Here is a 23,519-nt window from a genome sequence, read left to right on the forward strand (position 1 = left end):
TTCTCTTGCTGTCAGTTTGCTTTCTTTTTCTTTTCTCTAAAGGTTTTATTTATTTTTTTTGAGATGGAGGGAGATAGAGAGGTGCAGGGGGGGAGGGGGGCAGAGATCACAGGTGGGGGGAGGGGTAGAGGGAGAAGCAGACCCCCACTGAGCAGGGAGCCTGACATGAGACTCAGTCCCTGGACCCTGAGATCATGACCTCAGCCGAAGGCAGACATTTCACAGACTAAGCCACCCAGTCACCCCAGTTTGCTTTCTTCTTTAGCTATGGTGTGCATGCCTATTCCAGTGAGCCACCTTAAGCCACGTGGTTCCCCAGGTGTGCAGGCCCCAGGTACCTGAAAGGGCATTGACCAAAGAGCCCGCAGGGACAGGAGCTTGGCAGGCTGTGTATGCTGAACAGAGATGCTTGCACCCTCAGCATTTCAGTGCCCCCCCAGCAGCTCCAGCCTCCCCTCAGCTGTGGGATCTGAGCTGACCTAAAGACCAGGCCAGGAAATAGGGGCTGTATTTGCCATATCCTTGGGGCACATGTGTTGTGCTAAAGACATGGTGCCCCACGGTGTCTTTGAAAGACTACACATTAGACAGAGGATATTTTTTTTTTCTTTTTCAAAAGGGATGGGGGAGGGGAAGGGGGGAGGTTTTAGGCAGGATGTGAGGTAGTCAGTCCGCTGTCTTGTATCACTGGTTGTTAAGGATGGATAGACTTGCTCACAGAGGTCTCAGTGACCCCCCTGGAGTCAGTGTGGTGGAGAGGAGGCTAGATGGGGTAGAGATTGCGTTGTTGCTCAGAACCCCTGCCCCAACTGTACCTTAGGCAGTCTGCCCAGACCTGATAAGGAAGAGCACATTCCCTTTTTTGGTCCTGGAGATTAAGGGCTGTTTTCCAATCAGGAGAAAGCTATAGATGTTAATGCTTCCAAAGCCAAGAGGCTGGGTATGATTGGAGTCTGGTCATTGGATAACAGGTGAATAGGACGAGGGGCTGAAGAGGATGGCAGGCAATGTTTGGGAATCCGTTATCTGTAATCCTACCTGGCCTGTTTCCTCATAGCTCATTGACAGTGTTGACCACTCACAGAGCAGGGCACAGTGCTGAGCATGCTGGGTGGTATTCCAGTGACAACAAAAGACATGGAAGGCTCTATTCACAAGGACTTAAACATCTGATGGGGGAGAGGAGATAGGACCTAGGAACAAATATAATGATTACATGGAGACAGATAGAAAGGGGATAGACATTCCTCAGCAGCCATTATAGGCACATTGTCTCACAATGATGCAGGCCCTTAGATCAATTTTGGAGATTGACCCAGATTTCGCAGGAGTCTGAAACCACTCTGCTCTGTTTGAAGCTCTCATTACCATTTCTGTTCACATATTGCTTCCAGTGGTTTCCTCTGGGAATCACTTGAGAGCACATTCCCTCTAGAGACTAGCTAGAGACATCACGGAAAGTCACTCTATAGGTAGATGGCAGACCAGGACCCAGTAGCAGGGGACCTGGGATAAGGCTGACTCAAGAGGGAGCAAAGTGCCTGACCCCTCTAAACTTCCATTCTTAAATCAAGCCACTCATGCAACTGACCTCACGTCTGAGGGCTTGTTTTCGCTTGCTTGCCTGTTTCTGCTGTGGAAGGAAACAGGTGCTGTGAAAGATAAGTTATAGGAGAACACTACTGCCTTACTCTGATTAACTGGGAAAAGACACAGAAGATTTGCTTCTTCTAGAAGTTAAAGCTGTAAAGAGCGGGTTCGGAGTTTCTCAACCTGGGTGCTATTGGTCATGGCCTGAATAATTCTTTCTTATGAGGGGCTGACCTGTGCCTTGTAGGATGTTTAGCAGCATCCCTGGCCTCTACTGACCAGCCCCCACCTCCAGCTGTGACCATCTAAACTGTCTCCAGATGCTTTCAAATGTCCCCTGGAGGCAAAAATCACCTGCAGTTGAGAGTCACTGCTACTTATGAAAGGAGTTGGATCCCAGGCAGCCTGACACTTGCTCAGGAAAGGGCTGGATTTCCAAAATGGAAACAGAATCATGGGAGGGTCAGCGGCAGACATGGGGTTTGGGGAGGCTTAAATCCGAATGACGTGTGGTGCTTTCTCAAGAAAAAACTTTCGGAGGATTTCCAGTGTTGATGTAAATTGCTTTTATAAGATTGTTAGTTGAATGTGTATAAACATGAAACTGGGCATACATCCCATACATAGGCTTGTAACTTCTACAATTGCTATATCAAGACAAATTCATGATTTTGACAGACCAAATATGAGACCAGCAAATTTAACCTATTAATTTAATGAGACAGATGGCATGATTTTGTGGTTACTTGCTTGGTTACTCAGGGGTCTAGGCCTTTCTTTGGGTCAGGCATTGTCCCATGACTCAAATCTCACACAACATGGTCCCTTCCAACTGTGAAAACTTGGGTTGTGAGCCTTTCATGAGGTCACTTGGTGAAGGAAAACTTGACTCATGAAGGTCACCTGTGTTTTCTTCTTAGCAGTCAAGACAAAATAGTACATCTGGCTCCCACATGGTCAGAAGCCCAGAGTGATGTGGACACTGTAAGCTCTAAGTTGGACCTATGGAGGACCTAGATGATGCTCACATTTTTCAGATGCTCCTCAAAATGAAAAGAATTTCTTATAAAAAAATTTTAAGTTCCCACAGAGAACTCCCAAGAATATACTAGGAGACTCTCAGAGGAGTTCTAATTGGGTCTGATCCTCTTTCCAGATGAGGAATGAGGCCCGGAGAATTGCCCGGGGAAACAGCTGCTAAGGGTCAGGGCTGACTGGAAGGGAGCCTCTGCGCTGGCGGCCAGCGCTCCCTCATCCTCTGACCTCTTGTCCCAGCAGGCATTACAGAATTCTCACGTGGAACTCTGTAGAAGGTTTGGCTTACTGTTTTAAACGTTCATTCAACTGAACTGAATACTTCACATTCACTTTTTTAAGGGTGCTAAATTGAACTCAAGAGTTTGTTTTCAAAAATCTGATCTTTTAGCATTTAATAGTATGGTTAGAAAGCATTTTGCATGCACATGTGGGTGTGAGCTATAACCTACATACATAAAAGTGCATTAAACATCAATATCCAATTCAGTGAACAGGACAAAGTGAAAACCCACAGAACCAAAGCCAGGTGAAGAAAGAGAACACTTCTAGTGTGCAGCATTCTTGGTCACAATCCTTCCCTTCCTCTAAAAATAACTGTTATTTTGACTTTTTTTTTTTTAAGATTTTATTTATTTTTTCATGAGAGATACAGAGAGAGTCAGAGACATGGGCAGAGGGAAAAACAGGCTCCATGCAGGGAGCCCGATGTGGGACTCGATTCTGGGACCCCAGGATCATGACCCAAGCTAAAGGCAGACACTCAACCACTGAGTCATCCAGGTGCCCCTTGACTTTTGTTATAGTGATTTTCTTAAACAAGAGAATTTAGTTTTGCCTGTTTATGAGCCTTCTATCAATGAACCCTCACTCTATTTGTTTCTTGATGTTTGTGAAATTCATCCACACTATTGCAGGTGAATCTAGCTCTTTTTCTTTTTTTTTTTTTTAAGATTTTTACGGATTAATTTGAGAGAGAGAGTATGAGCAGGGTGGAAGGGAGGGGTAGAGGGAGAAGCAGACCCCCACTGAGCAGGGAGCCTGATGTGGGACTCGATCCCAGAACCCTGAGATCACGACCTGAGCTAAAGATAGATGCTTAACCACCTGAGCAACCCAGGTGCCCTAGCTCTTATCCTTCCTATGTTTGGTAGACATTTGGGGTGTTTCCAGCTTGGGACTATTATGAGCAATGTCTCTATAGACATTTTTTTGTACATACCCTCGTGCATAGGGCATTTTTCCATGGTGGCATTTCTTCAACTGTGAGGGAAGTGTGTGAATCTTTGACCTCAGCTGGTAATGGCAGCTACCTTCCAAAGTCTTCAATGCCAACTGTCCCCTGGCAGTCCCTCTCAATTTTCTCCATTCTTATTAGCACTGGCTCTTCACAGATTTTTAAATTTAACCGGTCAGGGATATCTCATGGGTTTAACTGGCATTTCCCTGATTACTAACGACACGAAATATCTCTGCCACACTTACTGGCCACATAAATTTCCTCTTATGTTATTGTGTGCCTGTTCTAGACTTTTGCCATCTTTCTATTGTCAAATTAAATTTTCTTATTGTTTTAAACTTTTTTGAAAAAGATTTTATGTATTTATTTGAGAAAGAGAGAGAGAGCGCGCAAGTCAGCAGGGGGCTGGTGCAGAGGGAGAGGGAGAAACAGGCTCCCTGCTGAGCAGGGAACCCAGCATGGAGGCTCGATCCCAGGACCCTGAGATCATGACCTGAGCTGAAGGCAGGTGCTTAACTGACTAAGCCACCCAAGTGCCCCAAATTTAAATTTTTTAAACAAATCTTACCTTTATCAAAACTACATTTGACAGAAATTACGTTACTTGGACCTATCTTCCAAGGTACTTCTCACCTGAGAGCTGTCTATAGTTATGGGCAAACTGTCTAAGATCTGTGAGCTTAGAAGTCATTGTTTCTCAACCCTAAATCATTGAAAAGCTAACAACAGGGGTGCACAGAAAAATAGCTATCCAAATCTTTTTTCTTGTATCCATTTTCCAAATCTATTGAATTTTGCCCTCTCTTGGTTCCCCATATTTTCATAGAGAACAAACATTCCCTGATATATCACAGTCCTTTGTTAAGATCATCAAGCGTAGACAAGGTCATCGTTCTATTCTGTATTTCTCAGTGCTGTGTGTTGAATGCATTGTTATGAGTTAGCTAAATGTCAGTAATAAAGTGGTGCCTCTATTCTATTTACAACCTTTGAAGCGGAGATAATATCAAGTAAAAAAATATATATATAGCTCTAATAGCCATACATATCTAATAAAAAAATAATCAGCTCATCCAAGTCTGAGCTCTAGCTTTTGCTCACCTTATCTTCTTTAGACATTTAGGTATGAGCTCATTGGCAAAGACTTAAGCTCATACAATCTACCATTAAATAAATTATTCAGTAATCTGTGATGTCCTTGTAACATGAGAATCCCCTATTAAAAAAAGAAATAGCTACACTGCTCACAGAGGCATGTGCCTACCATTTATAGTCTTTGCTTTGCTAGCAAACCCAATTAGGACTCCCTGGTAATTTACAGAATTGATGTTTGTTGCAGGGTTTTACATGCATATGTGTGGGTGTGTGATACACACACATACACACCCGGAGGACCACAGAGAAAGCCCAGGCAGGTGTGGGTTATTTGTTAGAGCTGTCTCATTTTCCCCTTAACACATTCGACACTCAAATAAGGACAAAGCATCTCCCAGTCACCCACAGATTCAATGATATGTATTCCTGACAGTATCCAGGCAACTGGGGCTCTACTTTTTTCAAAGTAAACATTTTACTCTTCTGCTAAAAATGTCCAGTTTCTCTTCCAGACAAATAGGAGCCTGGAACACTGAGCCTCCCCCTCTTACCTCTTTCTTCTCCTGGAGTGCAGTCTGATGGCCTGATAGCTGGAGCAGACAATAGTTGCACAGAGTTGAGGAATCAAGGAGGCAACCTCAGTGGATTCTCATTTTGAAAGCCCTGGAAGACAAAGAGCCAGGTGTCTATTTTTCATAGTTGAATTTTTTGATTAGAAGAATATTTTATGGGGGTGCCTGGGTGGCACTGTCAGTTAAGCCTTGGACTCTTGGTTTAGTTCAAGTCATGATCTCAGGGTTGTGAGATGAAGCCCTGTGTCGGGCTCAGGCTCAGTGCAGAGTCTGCTTAGGACATTTTTTTCCTCTGCCCCTCCCCCTGCCCTGTGCTTGCTTGTGTGTGCACGCACTCCCTTTTTCTCCTCTAAAATAAATAAATAAAATCTTTTAAAAAAGAAAAATAAAAAAATATTTTATAAATACAGAAACATGGGCGCCTGAATGGCTCAGTCAGTTAAGCATCAGCCTTCGGTTCCCATCATGATCCCAGGGTCTTATGATCAGGCCCCAACATCCCTGCTCAGCAGGGAGCCTACTTCTCCCTCTGCCTCTGGTCCATTCCTCCACTTGTGTTCACTGTCTCTCTCTTCTCTCAAATAAGTAAATAAAACATTTTTTTTCAAAAATAGGCCCATGAGGGCCAGAATAGTCATTATTCACATAGTATATGTTATTTAAATTTTGAGTTGACAATTACTAAAAAGGTCTCAATATTGTGCATCAAGTCATATCTCAGAAGCAGGCATTGATAGAATTCTTGGCCTATTGAAAAAAAAGTGTGACCAAATGAGTGAAATGAAATCATGTGAAATACTATTTGAAATTTTTCAACACTTCACATAATCCCTCAGTAGTAAATAAGCTTCTGAAAAATAAAAATATATGAAAGCTGTGCAAATAATCAATAACAATTGAAAGAATATTAAAATAGATTTTTTAAAAATTAAATCACCACAATGAGATTTCACTGTATACCTATTAGAATGGCTAAAATTAAATATAAATTTAATATATATTAATATATATTAATTTTATATTAATTTATAATATATAATATATTAATTATATATATAATGATAATATCAATCGTTGGCAAGGATGCAAAGAAACTAGATCACTTATGCATTGCTGATGGGTACAGTCACTCTGGAGAACATTTGGTAGTTTCTTATAAATCTAAACATGTAATTACCACATGACCCAACAACTGCACTCTTGGGCATTTATCCCAGAGAAATAAAAACATAGGTTTTATGTTCACACAAAGGCCTGAATATGGATGTTCATAGCAGCTTTATTTAGAATAGTCCCAAACCAGAAACAACCCAGATATCCTGAATATCCCAGATATCCAGTGGGTAAATGGGTAAATCAAGTGAGGGTACATCTATACCCTGTAATACTACTCAGGTACAAAGGAACCAACTATTGATATGTACAGAAAACATTGGATGGATCTCAAGGGAATTAGGCTGAGTGAAAAAAAAAAGCCAATCCCAAAAGGTTACATATGCTATGAGTTCATTTATAAAACATTCTTGAAAACAACAAAATTACAGCAATGGGGAACAGATGAGTGGTTAGACTGGAGAATTGAGGAGGGGGGGAAGAGGGAGGTGGGTAGTGTTATACAAAAGTAACACAAGAGATGGTGATTGATATGCAAGCTTCCACATGTCATAAAATAGCATAGAAGTAAAATGTGCACACACGAATGCGTACATGTAAAACAGAGGCCACCTGAGTAAGATCTGATTGTACCCATGTCAAGATCCCGATTGACATTTGTCCTACAGTTTTACGAGATGTTATCATTGGGTGGAAACCAGATAAAAAATGCGTGTGGTATCGCCCTATATTATTTCTTACCACTGCATGTGAATCTTTAACTACCTCTAAATAAAGTGTTTAAATGTTTAAAATTTAATGAAACCTGATATTCTTATGATAGACATCTGTTAATCTTGTTGCACAGAGAAAGAATCTAGGTGTGAAACTAAAGGAAGACCCATGGAGAAGTCTGAGAAAAAATTCAAAGCAGAGGACAACAGCAGAGGCTAGAGCTATTCCTGCAAGTGTGTGTGTGTGTGTGTGTGTGTGTGCAATGCATGCGTGTGAAAAAAGGTATCAGCAGAGGTTATTTTTGGGGTGTCAGGGCGGAGTGGGAGAGGGAGTTCTTAGCAATGGGGTCTGCTGTGTGCTAGTGAGGAGGCTTCCAGAGGCAGAGGAGGGGACAGGGGCCAGCTTCCTATGGGGTCAAGTCCAACCATGAGTTTAACTTCAGTAACCCTAACATATACCATTAGATGAACCTAGAATTACTCCACTTGCTGGAACCAAATCCTTTTCCCCCCATTCCCTTTCTTTGTGATGGATTTAAACCACAGGGAACAGTGGATTATCTTTGGGTGGCTCTGAATGGGGCTGTATTAGTCACCACAGCTTCAATTGTGCTTCTGTTTGATTATCAAACTGCAATTCCATTGACACCGCCTCAGTGAGCGCATCCTCTGTGAGCACCGTGAAAAGGATTGTTGGTTACACTGAAAACCTGTTCTGAATTTGTAATTACAACATGACCTTATTGAGATCTCAACTAACTCAGCTTTAGGATAATCCCAGGTGAAGAAAAAGAATTGACAAAGAAAGAAAAGAAACAAATGAGTTGAGGCAGGTGCTGGGTTTGTCTGTTCCCTTAGACTCTGGGGAGACACAATGGAGTCCTACGAGCTGGGCTTAATCAGGGCCTCGCCCCGTCCAGAGCTGGATGTGAATGGAAAGGACTCATGCAAACTCACTGGTTGGAAAGGAGCTGGGAGTCCAGGAGACTGGTGATAAGCAAAATGTATTTAGGGTTCTGTTCAAAATCACAGCTCTCAGTCCTGATTTCTTAATGGCATTTTACCCCCTTTATTTTACTAGTCACTTCATCCCACTCCAGAAGGCAAACAAGTTCTACAGTGTTTTTCTTAATGGCTTGATGTCTCATGATCTATTTATCTTGTTTCATTTGCTGTCTTTTGGGTGCTCCTTGTCCTCTACTTAAAGGAGCTCAATGCACTTTATTTTGCATCTTACTGGCATCTACCAGGTATTTTCAGCTGAAACAGTGAGGTCTACTCTTTGTCACTTCTCTTAGTGGCCCACCAGAGTCAGGTGGTTTGGAGTAAATAATGGAAAAAAGGATGATTATAGGGGCCAGACAAATCTGTACCTGCTAGCTATATGGACCTCATCAGGTTATTCAACTTCCCTGAATCTGTATGGCAAAGTGGCTAAAGGTAAGGTTTCAGAGGTAGCCACATGAATGGAATCTGGGCACCATTCCATACTGCCTGGGAGATCCTGAGCCCATTACTGAGCTTCTCAAAACCTCAGTTTCTTCACCTGTTAAATGCACGTGGCAGAGACAATTAATTCCCCTCTTCCCTTAGCAATAAACCCTTAGTTTTTAGATGGACACATGGCTTCCTAAATAAAGATTGTATTTTTCAAATTCCCATGTAAATTCCCAACCCATGTAGGCATGGCTGTGTTCTGAAATATCATGTGGAATTCCTGAGATGTGTCTTTAAAGGAAAGGTGTGTGTACTTTTTTACCTTGTCCTCCGTCTTGCTTCTTGGAATGCAGATATGATAGCTGGAGCTCAAGCAGTTATCTTAGATCATGAGGATGAGGGCCACACTCTAGGGATGACAGGGTTGAAAGCTAAAAACAAAGCTGCTGTCCCTAAACATTTTAAGCGTTTGAACTTACTTTTAAATTTTAGTGTGAGAAAACAAAACTTACATATTTCAGCCACTATGACTTCAAGTTTTTTGTCACATGTGGATGACTCTAATCCTAATGATATAATAGGGTTTGTAAAAAGTGGAGTAAAGACCACTAAAAACTCCTTTATAAAAGTGAAATGATCAAAATCAACTTTTTCAAAACTCTGGAAATTAACAAAATAATTTTTTGGTTAGCCTATTTATCTAATCCATAGACATTAATTTTTAAAAAACCCACTGAATTTCAGCAAGAACAGCAAATGTTGTGGCATTGTATTTTATTTTATTTATTTATTTATTTTTATGTTGTGGCATTTTAATGTGCCCTCCCTCCAGCTCTATGGTGGCTTTGAAAACCAACTGCCTTCCAATTGTGGTGAGCACTACAAACCTGCCAGCCACTGGAGGGGACAAAACAGGGTGGAATACCTTCAAAACCTCATTCCCAGATATCTGTCATTATTTGATCTGTCTGGCGATTTCCTGAAAGACCCCATTGACAAGACTATCTTTATTTGGCCTATCTTGGAAATCACCCAGTGTGGAAAGCCTTTTACCCTGGTATGTTTGTTGACAACAACAGAGACAATTACGTAACTTTACTGCCTGAGGTGGTGGATAACAGTAGGGGTAAAGAGTAGGCTAACCAAAAAGTTTAAAAAGAAAATCTGTAGAATGAAATGTTTATAGTGGCTTTGAAAAACTCTAACACATCCTTGGAATCTTCAAGTTCATATGCATATGTAGGGTTGTGTGAAGATGTTTAGGAAAGATCTATAAGTCTTCACCTCTAGCTAACCTTGAGGCTCTGAAAAAACAGGAACTAAAGGCTAAAGGAGGGTTGTTAACTGCCTGGCTTAGTGTTGAAGGCATGTTCCAACACTCACAAAGAATCTTTGGCAAAGACTGAGAGACTTATTTGGCATTAAAAAAAAAAATCTCTGTCCAATCATTAGCTGACCAATAAGCTAAGTAAGTAGAGAATTCAGTGGCTATACATAACAAAACATAGTCCAGAAAAGCCAATAAACAAACAAGCAACAACAAACAGCAAAACAAACCCTCTGGAGGATGAAAAATCTGATTTTCAGGATTGCCACATTACTTAAGATGTCTAGTTTTCAACCAAAGTTTTCCAGACCAGTAAATAAATAAGAAAGTATGGCACATAGACAGGGAAAAAGTAACCAATAAAAACTGTTCCTGAAACAGCCCAGAATTGTACTACTAAATGAAGACTTTATTATATATTTTTATTATATATTTTTTAACGATTTTATTTATTTATTCATGAGAGACAGAGAGAGAGAGAGAGAGAGAGAGAGAGAGAGACAGGCTCCATGCAGGGATCCCGATGTGGGACTCGATCCTGGAACTCCAGGATCAAGCCCTGGACCAAAGGTGGCACTAAACCACTGAGCCACCCAGGGATCCCTAAATAAAGACTTTAAATCAGCTATTTTAAATATATTCAAAGAACTAAAAGAAACCATGGCTAAAGAACTAAAGTACAAGAATTTTTAAAAAGCCTTATTTGTTTTAGAGGAGAGAATGTGAGTGAGTTGGGGGACGGAGAGGGGGAAGGAAAATCTTAAGTAGACTCTGCACTGAGTGCAAAGCTCAACACAGGATTTGATCTTATGACGCTGAGGTCATGACTTGAGCTGAAACCAAGAGTTGAGTGCTTAACTGATTGCAACATCCAGGCACCCTGAAAAGTATAAGAATTATATATCACCAGCTGGAGAATATTAATAAGATATAAATAATTTTTAAAAAGAAGCAAATAAAAATTCTGGTTTTGAAATAAAAAATTCAGTAAGGGATCTCAACAGGAAATGTGAGCAGCTAGAAGAAAATATTAGTTAACTTGAACTAAAATTTTACAGTCTCAGGAACAGAAAAAAAAAAAATGAGAAAAGTGAACAGAACATTAGAGACTTGTGTGACACCATCAAGAGTACAACATACACATAATTAGAGTTCCAGAAGAAAAAGAGAGAAAGGGCAAAGACTATTTGAAGACATAATGGCTGAAAACTTTCCAAATATGATGAAATACATTAACCTATACATCCGAGAAGCTCAACAAACTTCAAGTACCTTAATCATATCAAAATCAAACTGTCAAAGAAATAGCAAGTGTTGGCGAGAATGTGAAGAAAAGGAGCATTCATGCACTGTTGGTAGGAATGTAAACTGGTGTAGCCACTACGGAAAACAATATGGAGGCTCCTCAAAAAATTAAAAATAGGATTACCATATGATCCAGCAATTCCACTTCAGGGTATTTATCTGAAGAAAACAAAAACACTAATTTGAAAAGGTATATGCACCCCCATGTTCATTGCAGCATTATTTACAATAGCTAAGATATGTAAACAATCTAAGTGTCCATCAGTGGATTGATCCATAAATGTAATACATGCACACACACACACACACACACACACATCCTGTAATACTAATCGGCCATTTGCAGGGGTGGTGGGGTATGAGGCTGGTACACTGGGTGAAGATGGTCAAAAGATATAGAAAAAGGGGCCACCTGTGTAGTTCAGTGGTTGAGCATTTGCCTTCAGCTCCCGGTGTGATCCCGGGGTCTGGGATCAAGTCCTGCATTGGGCTCCTTGTGGGGAGCCTGCTTCTCCCTCTATCTATGTCTCTGCCTCTTTCTCTCTCTCTCTCTCTCTCTCTCTGTGTCTCTCATGAACAAATAAACAAAATCTTTTAAAAGAGATAAAGAAAAGGTACAAACTTCCAGCTATAAAATAAATATGGTGATATAATGTATACCATGGTGACAAAAGTTAATAATACTGTATTGCATATTTGAAAGTTGCTAAGAGTAAATTTTTAATGTCCTCATTATAAGAAAAAATTTTTTGTAACAGTATCTGATTACAGATATTAACTAGATTTATTGTGATGATCACTTCACAACGTATACAAATATCAATCATTAGATTGTATACCTGAAATTAATGTAATAGGTTTTGATTTAAAGATTTTATTTATTTATTCATGAGAGACACAGAGAGGCAGAGGGAGAAGCAGGCTCCCTGTAGGGAGCCTAATGCGGGACTCAATCCCAGGACCCCAAATCACAACCTAAGCCAAAGGCAGACGCTCAACCACTGAGCCACCCCGCTGCCCCCTAATATAATGTTATATGTCAATTATACCTCAATAAAAATAATAATGTGACATGAATGAGAATAGTATTACAACCCTTTGAGCATGAGTTTTCATTTTTTTAAAAGATTTTATTTATTTATTCATACAGACACAGAGAGAGAATGAGAGGCAGAGGGATAAGCAGGCTCCATGGAGAGAACCTGACGTGGGACGCGATCCAGGGTCTCCAGGATCATGCCCTGGGCTGCAGACGGCACTAAACCACTGCGCCACCGGGACTGCCCAAGCATGAGTTTTCAAAAAAAACTATAGTAGTATTAATTGAGATTCCTGTTATTGGGGTTTACATACATTTGCCTATTTAATCCTTACAAGAAATCTACTATATATGCATTAGTTACTGTCAAAAAACCAGAAATAACAACATCATTAAAATAGTAAAAGCTAAATTAGTAAGAGTTTATTGTGCATATAAAAAACAGTTTGCAAACTGGGAGCTCTCAAATCAATGGTAGAATGGGGCTCAGAGGATTATTTTAGAACAGCTTATATGGTGAAAATAGAAGACTCTTTTTTTATAATAGTTTGTTATAGCACTAGAGTTTTCCTACAGATGGGGGCTTGATTAAAAGTGGTTAACTTATGCCAATTTGGGGGAACAGTTTTCATTTGTAATTTTCAGAGGCATAAAAACCAAACCAAACCAACCAAGTTATCAAAAGCCAAAAGCAAAATGAAAATAGCAAGAGAGAAGCAACTCCACATACAAATGATCCTCAATAAGATTAACACTTAAACACTCCAATTAAAAGGCAGATATTGGCAGAATGGATAAAAATAAACAAACCTGATACAACAGTATGCTTTCTATAAGAGATATACTTTAGATCCAAAGACACAACTAGGTTGCAAGTAAAACCATGAAAAGAAATATATCATGTAAACAGAAACCAAAGGCAAGCTAGAATAACTATACTAATCTCAGACAAAATATATACTAATTAATTTTACTATATTATACCAGCAAATGACAAAAATAATTGCTAGATATTTATTTATAAATATCTATGCACTTATTAACAGAGTCTCAAAATACAAGCCAAATGACAGAATTGAAAGAAATAGATAATTCTGCAAAAATTGGTGGAGACTTCAATGCCTCACTTTCAATAATGAATACAAAAACTAAACAGAAGTTCGACAAGGAAATCGAAGACTTGAATAACACCATAAGCCAACTAGACATAACATATCCATAGAATACTTCACCTAACAACACCAAAATAGATATTCTTTAAATGCCCATGGATCTTTCCTCAGGATAGATCATATGCCTCATCATAAAACAAGTCTCAATAACTTTTAAAATATTAAAATCATAGAAAGTATATTCTTCAACCACAAGGGAGTGAAATTAGAAACCAATAACAGAGGGGAACTTAGGAAATTTACAAGTACATTAGAAGTTACACAACACATTCCTACATAACCAATGGGTCAAAAAAATAATAAGGTATATTAGAATAAAAACTGATGTGAATGAAAATAAAACATGACATTCCTAATCTTGTGGGATGCAGCAGAAACAGTGCTTAGAAGCTGTGAATGCCTATATTAAAAAAGAAGAAAGATCTCAAATCAATTCCACCTAAAGAAATTAGGAAAGAAGAGCAAACTAAATCCAAAGCAAGAAGGAAGAAGGCAATGAATATTAGAGTGAAAATAAATGAAATAAAGAGTAAAATAGTAATAATCAAGAAAACAAAAAGTTGGATCTTTGAAAAAAAAATTAACAAACTTTTAGCTACATCGATCAAGAAAAAAGAGAGTAAGTTCAGATTATTAAAATCAGGGATGACAGAGGAATTACACGGACCTCACAGGATTAAAAAGAGAATAAGAGAGTATAAAAGAGAAGAGCATAAAAGAATACTATGAACAAATGTATTTCAAAAAATTAGATCACCTAGGTGAAAAGGACAAATTTCTAGAAAGACACAAACTGCCAAAACTGACTTAAGGTGAAATAGAAAATCTGACTAGACTTAAGACAAGAGACTCAATTAGTAATAGAAATTTTCCAAGAACAAGCCCTAAGCCAGGTGGCTTCGCTGATGAATTCTACTAAATGTTTATGAGGGATTGTGTTAATTCTTCTATAAACTCTTTCAAAAAACACAAGAGGAGGGAATACTTCCTAACTCATTCTAAGAGGATTTTGATACCAAAAACTAGACAAAGACATTGCAAGAAAAAATTCTCAACAAAACACCAGCAAATGGAATCCAGCAACATATAAAAAAAGTATTAAAGTATATTATAAACTAAAGTGATATAATAAATGCATCAGGACAGTATGTAGGAAATACTCCATAAACGTTCATTTTTTTCCTGTTTTCCCGTGATGAATGTGACAGAAATTACTATTGTTACCAATCTGGTCTCCCTCTTCTGTGTATAATCAATCTTCATTATTTGTTGATTCTACATTTGAAAATTTGCCTACTTGCTAAAATTTATTTGTACAAAAAACATTCATTTGTACACTCCAAATCAATATTCACACTGCTTTCATGGCCATTCATGGACATATGCAGAGTGGGGATATATTTGATTTGTCTGACACACACATTCCCAGTTGAGGTAAAACAAAAGTGGTGTTTTGCCTTCTTGTTTCAGCTCTTATACAAAGAACAGACTTCTAGTTAGACATTTTTTCACATTTTTGAACTTTTTACTGGTGATTTCATGTTTAAATGGCCCCCAAGTGTAATGTTGAGATGGTGTCTGGTGTTCCTAAGCACAGGCTGTGATGTGTCATATGGAGAAAAAGCGTGTTAGATAAACCTCATTTAGGCATGAATTACAGTGCCATTTGCCACGAGTTCAGTGCTAATGAGTAAGCAATAAATATTAAATAAGATGTCATCAAATAGGTACACACATAAAACCAGGTTATGTATTGATCAGTTGATGAAAATGCTGTATCTAGAGACTCATAGGAACCTAACCCTGTATTTCCCCTGTGAGCAAAGTCTCAGTATTCTCTAATTCAACGTTTGCAATGACTTTATAGAACATAACTGCCAGCTGCCACAAATAAAATGAACAGACTGTACATGTACCCTGCTCTAATAGATTAAAACTCGTGGCTACAATATCTACAACTCCTTCCATCAAGAGACTATTTCCCCACACTTTGGATCTGGGCTGACCTTGTAACTGACCTTGACCAACAAAATGCGGCAGAAGTGTTGTGTAGGTTCTGGAGCTTAGGCTTAAAAGATCCTGTAGCTCTTGCCTTTGTGCTCTTGGGACACCGTCCTGAGACTTTCATGTAAGAAAGTCCGCTGAGCCTACTGGAGGATGAGAAGCCATGTGGCAAAGAATCAAGGTACCCCAGCCAACAGCCAGGATCAACCCCAGACACGTGAATCTAGGACATTCCAGCCCAGCTGATCCTCTGGCCAAAAACAGTTGTGTAAGTGAACCCAGGCAAAACCAGCAAAGGAGTTGCCTAGCTTACTCACAGAATTGCAAGAAATAATAAACTATGTTGGTAAAAACATAAGTTTGGGGTGGTTTATTACACCAGGAACCAGTAAATGATTATACCTGTCTGCTTAGAATTCAGGGTGGCCATGGGGCTTGTTTTTGCAAATGAAATGTGACACATGTCACTTCCAGGTGGAAGCACTGATTTGCTGTTCTTTGCTCTTTCCCCATCCTGGCAATTGGGGAAGTATGTATTGACAAGTAAAAGCAGTAAGATTAATTGGAATGCTGAATTACTACATGAGGAGAGTTGCCCTAGATAACTGCTCAAACCTACAGCAGATACGGCGTGAGGTATATAAACTGCAATTGCATAAATTCTAAGATTTGAAGATCTGTTTTCCACCATACCATCTCGAGCTGGTCTGATGAATACAATTGGCATAGCAGGCCTAGGGGTTTAAACAGATATGCTCTATGCAAGATATTTCCCCACCTGTCCAAGCAAGAATCTCTAGATCCAAACAAGAAAAGGAATTTAGACAGCTCAATTTAAAGATGGCTTTTCAGGATTAATTTCAAATATTAATCAACCTCTTTGAATCTTACCAGTTAATTGTACAAAAGATATTCCTGGACCACTCTGGTGCTATTCTGATAGTCCTTTGGAGAACAAAGAGGTGATTCTGAACCAGGTCAGTAGATAGAGCATGCAGAGGAGAACAGAACACCAGGCAGCTAACCTTGCTGTCATTGCTGAGCTGTGTCCCATTATCACAGTCAAGTTCACCTTACAGCTCAACTAGCTTGCAACAATTTTCTCATGTGTCAAGTGAAATGAGAAAATGTGCCCTGAAATCCACATGGTAGCTGATAAAAAAAACAATGGTCCTTAAAAACAGATACGTTATTGTCATTCAAGACCTAGTCACCTTCCCTGCCTTTGATTTGTAAATGTCTGACATATGCATATATGTGAATATGGATAAATATTTGCGTCTTCATTTTTATTTTTTAAAGATTTATTTATTTATTTATTTATTTATTTATTTATTTATTTATTCATGATAGACGTGTAGAGAGAGAGAGAGAGGCAGAGACACAGGAGGAGGGAGAAGCAGGCTCCATTCAAGGAGCCGGACGCGGGACTGGATTCCGGGACTCCAGACGCGGGACTCGATCCCGGGACTCCAGGATCGCGCCCTGGGCCAAAGGCAGGCGCTAAACCACTGAGCCACCCAGGGATCCTCCTGCGTCTTCATTTTTAAAAACACATACACCAAAAACCTAGTTACCTCTAAGGTGGGGCCCTGTGTGGAGGCTGACACTAGTAAATTTTGCAAACTGTAGCAGTGCTATGGACTGTGAACCTCCTGCCCCCAAATTCATAGCTAAATCCTAATGCCCCATGTGATAGTATTAGGAAGGGGAGCCTCTGGGAGGGGATTAGGTCATGAGGGCAGAGCCCCTGTGACTGGCGTTAGTGCCCCTATAATAAGAGGAGCCTACGGAGCTCCCTAACCCCTTCCACAAACTTCTGTTTCTGACCTGGAAGAGGCCCTCACTCGAGCATGCTGGCATCCTGACCTCAGACTTTCAGTCTCCAGAACTGTAAGAAATAAATTTCTGTTGTTTATAAGCCACCCAGTCTGTGGCATTTTGTTATAACAGCTGAAAGGACCAGGACAAATGCTTGGTGTGTTTCTGCGCAAAACGCCCTTAGCTTAACAAGGAGGGGCTCCACCAACAAACAAGGAAGCCCTTTGCTGCTGAGAAGGTATGTGTGGGCTTAGGTCTGGCCATCCAACATGGAGACAGAAGATACATTTGCATGTGTGGTAGAATGGGGTTGGGGAGGTGAAATGGTGGCTGGCAAATTTTGGACACATTCTAACGATGAAGGCTGTTGTTCCATATTGTGGGCAGTGTGGCTGCTTCTTCAGATTGGTGTCAATCAACATTAGAACTTGTCCCACTGGTGGGTGGAGGATGAGGGAGCGGGAGGTGGGAGGATGGAGAACCTGGGTGGCTCAGTCAGTTGAGCATCTGACTCTTGATTTTGGCTCAGGTCATGATCTCAGGTCATGGGATTGAGCCCCGTGTCAGGCTTTGCACTCAGTGGGGAGTCTGTTTAAGATTCTCTCTCCCTCTCCCTCTCCTCTGTCCCTCCCTCAATGCTGTCTCTCTTCTCAAATAAATAAATCTTAAAAAAAAAAAAAAAAGAACTTATGCCCCTGGAAAAACTTATGCCCCTGGTACTTCTGACATTCCCCATATTCAGGAAGTGGGAGTTATTCACTATCTTTCTGCAGAGCAGCAGTAGCTCTCTCCCATGGGCCCACCCCAGCCTCCGTAACAGTCATGCATTCTCCATGGCAGCTGGACTCGCCGCACCTTCCTTCCCCAGCTACTCCTTTTTCTACAGGTCTAGAGTCAAAGTTTGTGACACTGGCAAGGATTTGACTTGAGCCAAACCAGAAGTGGATTTAAAGTTGAGTTAAGGGGATCCCTGGGTGGCGCAGCGGTTTGGCGCCTGCCTTTGGCCCAGGGCGCGATCCTGGAGACTAGGGATCAAATCCCACGTCGGGCTCCCGGTGCATGGAGCCTGCTTCTCCCTCTGCCTATGTCTCTGCCTCTCTCTCTCTGTGTGTGACTATCATAATAAATAAAAAAATTAAAAAAAAATAAAGTTGAGTTAAAAGAGGAATTATTTGAAATTGATATAAAGGAGATTTATTTTATTTATTTATTTGAAAGAGAGAGGGCATGTGCATGAACAGAAGGGAGGGGCAGAGGGAGTGGGAGAAGCAGACTCCCTGCTGAGCAAGGAGGCCGAAGCAGGACTCGATTCCAGGAACCTGGGATCATGACCTGAGTCAAAGGCAGACATTTAACCGACTGAGCCACTCAGACACCCCTAAAGGATTCAGGGATGAACACTGATTCAGAGACCAATGCCTTGGTGATGTAGACTAGCATTTTGTGACCTGCATGTGACCAGGAGAATTTGGGCTGCCCCCGTTTTAATCTCATGCCCAACTAATGCCATCCCACTTCTGCGTGTGTGTGCGCGCGCACACACACACACACACACATACGCACACACATACTCAACTCCCAAAGCACCAATTAGTAACATAAATTGGAGGGAACTTTTCACAGGGAAATAAAAGGGGTAAATGGACAACAGGGAGCCACAGCCCATCCCCTTTGGCATCTCTGCTCTCTCTCAATTCCTTTTCTGCCCCTGCCCCCCTGCCCCACCCCTGTTCACTCCATCCCCCAGATCCCCTCTCAAAATACAACCGCCCTGTCCAGTCCCCTCAGAAGCACAGAAAGCATTAGAACAACAGCACCATAAAAGACCTCTAGTTATATAGTGTGGCCATCATGTCTCAGGGGATGGGGGTCAGCGTGAGCTCAGTACCCTCCACCCCAGGAGGAGCCCTGAAACATGAGGTTGAGTTGTGAGAGGCCCAGGCCTTTCTTCTGTTCTGAACTATGGGGCAGGTCTCCCTCAACCAGCTAGGAAACATGGGTCTTGCCTCCACTGAGCTAAAGGCAGGAGGCTGGCTTTGTTGATCCCTTGCGGCATATGGTTCTAGGACTGACGCTTGATGAGGTAAAGAAATCGTGTGACCCAGACCACACACACCTGGTGGAAACCAGGACACTCCCTGCAGCAAGGAGTTGCTGTGAAAATCAAGAACAAAGGGAATAAGGACAGGCCAAAACAAATGGCAGCAGTGTTTAACAGAAAATCCTTGGAATTAGAAGACACGATTTCTGGTTTTGCCTGTCTTGGGGCTTGCGTAAATCAGTCAGGTTTTCTGAACCTCTGCTTCTCCTACTGTAAAGGGGAGATGCCCTTTCTACTTTGTGGGGCTTATCAGGAAGCTAAAATGAGACAACACATAGGAAAAGATGGTAAGGGGGGAAAAAGGCTTAGCCACGAAACCCACAAACTGACCTGGGCTTCTTTCCAGCCTGAATGTGAAGGCTCTAGGACACAGTAAAACCAGCTTTTCTCATGCAAGCTGTTATGGCTCCTGACATGTTGGTACTTGTGGAAAGCTTACTCACTGTTTCAAAAGAAAGCTCCTTTTATTGTGAAATTGCGAAATTGTTGCCCTAGCAAACCATTAGAGCTCAAAGATCCTGGATAGGAACGTCAAAACTCTCCCTAAGAGAGTGCCAAGGAGAGGTTGTTTCGAGGGATGGATGAGCTTGAAGGAGCAGAGGGGTTGGCGGCCAGAACTGGAGGGAGACTTGCTAGAAACACAGCTGGGACCAAGGTCAGCAGGATTCCAGAAAGAAGCCAGCAGTATCTCAAGAGGGATGGTGGGTGGGGCTGTAGGAAGGCGGGGGCTGGGGTGGTGGGAATAACAGCCCTTCACCAGAGTACACCAGAGTTTTAAAAGAGCTTATACATTCATTACTTCACTGATTTCCCAAAAGGACCCTCTGTTGTATGTATTATGTTGACTCTCATGAAATTGTCACATCGTCTCACAAGGTTACACAGTAAGTATTGGAACATAGCAGAGAGATGAGATGGGGTGGCTTGTGTGGTGAGGATATCTGAATCCCACACTCCCCACCCACCGCACCGCCCCACACACAACTTCTCTAGAACTTTCCTTCTCTACCATATGTTACTAAAGTCAGATGTGAGTCTAGAGGAAGGCATAAGTTGTAAATGGCCTTTGGAGGTCTAATGGGGGTCACAGTTTTAGTGGGAAAAATGAAAGAATAGCTTCTTTTTTAAAATCCCTAACTCCATGTTTATCACCGAGCCAAGCTATGTGTGTGTCTCCCAGGACTGCTTGGTGGCACCTGTCGCTGGCCTTGGCTGCTGTTCCTCATACCCCTAGGTGAACACCAGGCTTCTGTATTGTTTTACCATGCTGAATACAAGGCCAAATCTGAATAAATGGGCTGTGGGACACGAGGTCTGGCTTCTCCAGTGACTACCCAAGAGGCTAGGCTCTTAACTATGCCGAGTTAAAACACACTGGAGAATTCTGACCAGTAAAAGGAAATGGGAAAGAGCCAGCAGATCAGCGCCCTTTGCTTCCTCTCCCACTCTCGAATGTGGTGGATCCACTTGGCTTGTCTGGAAGATATGCTGTGTGACCAAGCAAAAGGCTGCATTTTTTTGGTGATGCCGTGGCTAGGCTGGTAATACACCACCTTCCATAAATTGGCTGTCCTTCCCGCCTGCCTTGCTCTTCCCCTCACTCTGGTTGCCTTGATCCTGTACATCCCAAGTAAGCCTTAGCACACAAACCTGCCCCAGATACTTCTTTCCGGGAAGTTAAGATAATCACTTTGACCCAAATTCCCACTTTTTACCTCATCTGTGGAAGGATCCCATAAGCTCATGAAGTTTGGGCCCAAGGTTCAGGACCCCTTCCCTCAGTGGAGTCTAGATCCATGGTGAGGGTCAGCAGTATTTAAGAGGTTGCCCTTGTGAACAGAGCCCTAAACCAAGTGCTTTGGATGAATGCAAAGCCAGCAGAAGGTAGATTTCTCAGTTGAGCTTCTCTGGGTAAAATGGTTTTTGTTTGTTTTTGTTTTTGTTTTTGTTTTTCTTTTTATTTTATTTTTTTTAATTTATTTTTTATTGGTGTTCAATTTACTAACATACAGAATAACCCCCAGTGCCCGTCACCCATTCACTCCCACCCCCCGCCCTCCTCCCCTTCTACCACCCCTAGTTCGTTTCCCAGAGTTAGCAGTCTTTACGTTCTGTCTCCCTTTCTGATATTTCCCACACATTTCTTCTCCCTTCCCTTATATATATGTTTTTTTAAGATTTTATTTATTTATGAGACACACAGAGAGAGAGGCAGAGACAGGCAGAGGGAGAAGCAGGCTCCAGCCCGATGTGAGACTTGATCCCGGGACTCCAGGATCACGCCCTGGGCCGAAGGCAGGTGCTAAACCACTGAGCCACCCAGGGATACCCCTGGGTCAAATGGTTTTCTAAGGCTCATGGTACCGCCCACAGGGATGTGTACTTCATCAGTATAAAAGGAACAACTCTGTATGAAAAGAGCGGTATCAAGGGAGAACCTCCAAAATCAAGGAGTCATTTAGATCCAGAAATGATCCATGTCTGTAAAACGAGATTAATGCTCCTCCAACTATATAATACACAGATCAAAACGAAAAGCTACTTTTACACTTAGGTGTGACAGTCTGTTGTGTATATCATTAAAAAAAAAAAGTCTGGGGTCATGAAGTCCATGTGGAGTTGAGGCATTTTTAAATCCCCCGAAAGAAGAGGATTCTGGAAATGTCGGGTGCAGTCATTACCACTAAGTGAGTTTAGGACTTAAAAGACAGTCGTTGGGGTCAGCCATCCTTTCCACTCTACCCTCTTCCAAAAATCTGTCACACGTCGAATTTGGTAACTTTATCAGGCAGGGGCCATGGAGAGGGCCTGTTTGAGGCCAGGGCACAACTGTAACCTGAGTGTTCCCAGGGAGGGGCCCTGGCTTGTCCCTGAGAGAGCAGACAGCTGCTGGCAGGGGCGCAGGGCCAGCAGAGCCAGCAGCAGGAGAGGGAGCAGGCCAGACTGTAGGTGTGAGAGCCACAACCCTCCAGGAGAAGGAGGTGGGGGCCTGCAGTTGACCCCAGAGCCAGGAGCCGTCTCTGGGTCCCCCTGCTACAGCCGGCTTCTTTTCCTTCCCCATGTAGTCAGAGCCCGCTTTCTCAAACCCTGCTCCCTCCTCTGCCCCTGGGGTCCAGGGCCTCCCCTTCCTCTCTCTGGTGCTGCCTGGTGCCATCAGGCCTCTGGCATCTCTCTCAGCGCAGCTCACATGGATCTCCCCACCTCCAGCCTTGCCTTGCCCTAATCCAGTCTTTCGTGTGGCCTGACAGCCAACATATTAGAATCATGGGACCAGAGCAGGAGTTTAGAATGCAGATGCTCAGGCCCTGCCCTACTCTGTGGGTAGGGCCAGCAGTTGGGAGGAGCTTCTGCTGCAGGCTAAAATCATCCTTGTCCTTGGCTGCCCCGTCTAATCTTATTTAAACACAAATTGCTCATCTCAGCCCCTTGGTTTAGGTGCTTGGCTAGAGAGGTGGCTATGTCCAGATTGGCCAGGTGAACCGGTGGGATTGGCCCACCTCAAGTCTGTTTACCTGAAGGACCCAGGTGCTGCCCGGCCTGGGAAAGAACTCTTCTCCAGAGAGGAGTGGTGATGAGCATGACTGTGTGCCGAGTGCCAGGGGAGGGAGGGCTGGCCCTGCCCTGTGGACCAGCGCCTAAGGAGAGAGCGGAAACTGAGCAAAAGCTGGAAGTGCCACGGCACCAACTGTCCACACATGGGCCTCTGCACAGGGCACAGTGGCGCTTTCCAGAGGCCCTTGGGGGAGGCCATCTCTAGCACTTGACCAGAGCGTGACCCTCGTCCTATGAGGATTCGGGGCATCTGTGATGCTGCCCGGCTGGATGGAGAAGCAGGATGAAGCCCATGTGGAAGGGCCACAGCCCCCTGGAAGGGATACGAGAGGCCCACTGCATTAACATCAAGCATTTCCCACCTTCAGCCTCTCGCCTCCACTTCTCTGCAGGCTCCTCAACT

At 42.3% G+C, this 23,519-nt stretch overlaps 1 long non-coding RNA gene across 3 annotated transcripts in view; it reads right to left on the reverse strand.

Annotated features, from left to right (window-relative positions):
* The window catches only part of LOC112648546 (uncharacterized), a 54,660-nt gene extending 34,669 nt beyond the window's left edge, over positions 1-19,991 (reverse strand). Inside the window, exons 1-3 of one of the 3 annotated variants that reach the window (XR_003129115.3) lie at positions 15,657-15,837; positions 5,512-5,623; positions 1,039-1,193 (exon numbers count right to left, since the gene is read on the reverse strand). This is a non-coding gene — a long non-coding RNA (uncharacterized LOC112648546). Of the gene's footprint in view, positions 1-1,038; positions 1,194-5,511; positions 5,624-15,656; positions 15,838-19,894 lie in introns of those variants that run through there. The other 2 variants (XR_003129116.3, XR_004817240.2) reach the window with 2 other exon arrangements.
* Between the last annotated feature and the right edge of the window lie 3,528 nt (positions 19,992-23,519).

The sequence above is a fragment of the Canis lupus genome, chromosome 7 (genome assembly GCF_003254725.2).
Source record: "Canis lupus dingo isolate Sandy chromosome 7, ASM325472v2, whole genome shotgun sequence".
Lineage (NCBI taxonomy): Eukaryota > Metazoa > Chordata > Mammalia > Carnivora > Canidae > Canis > Canis lupus.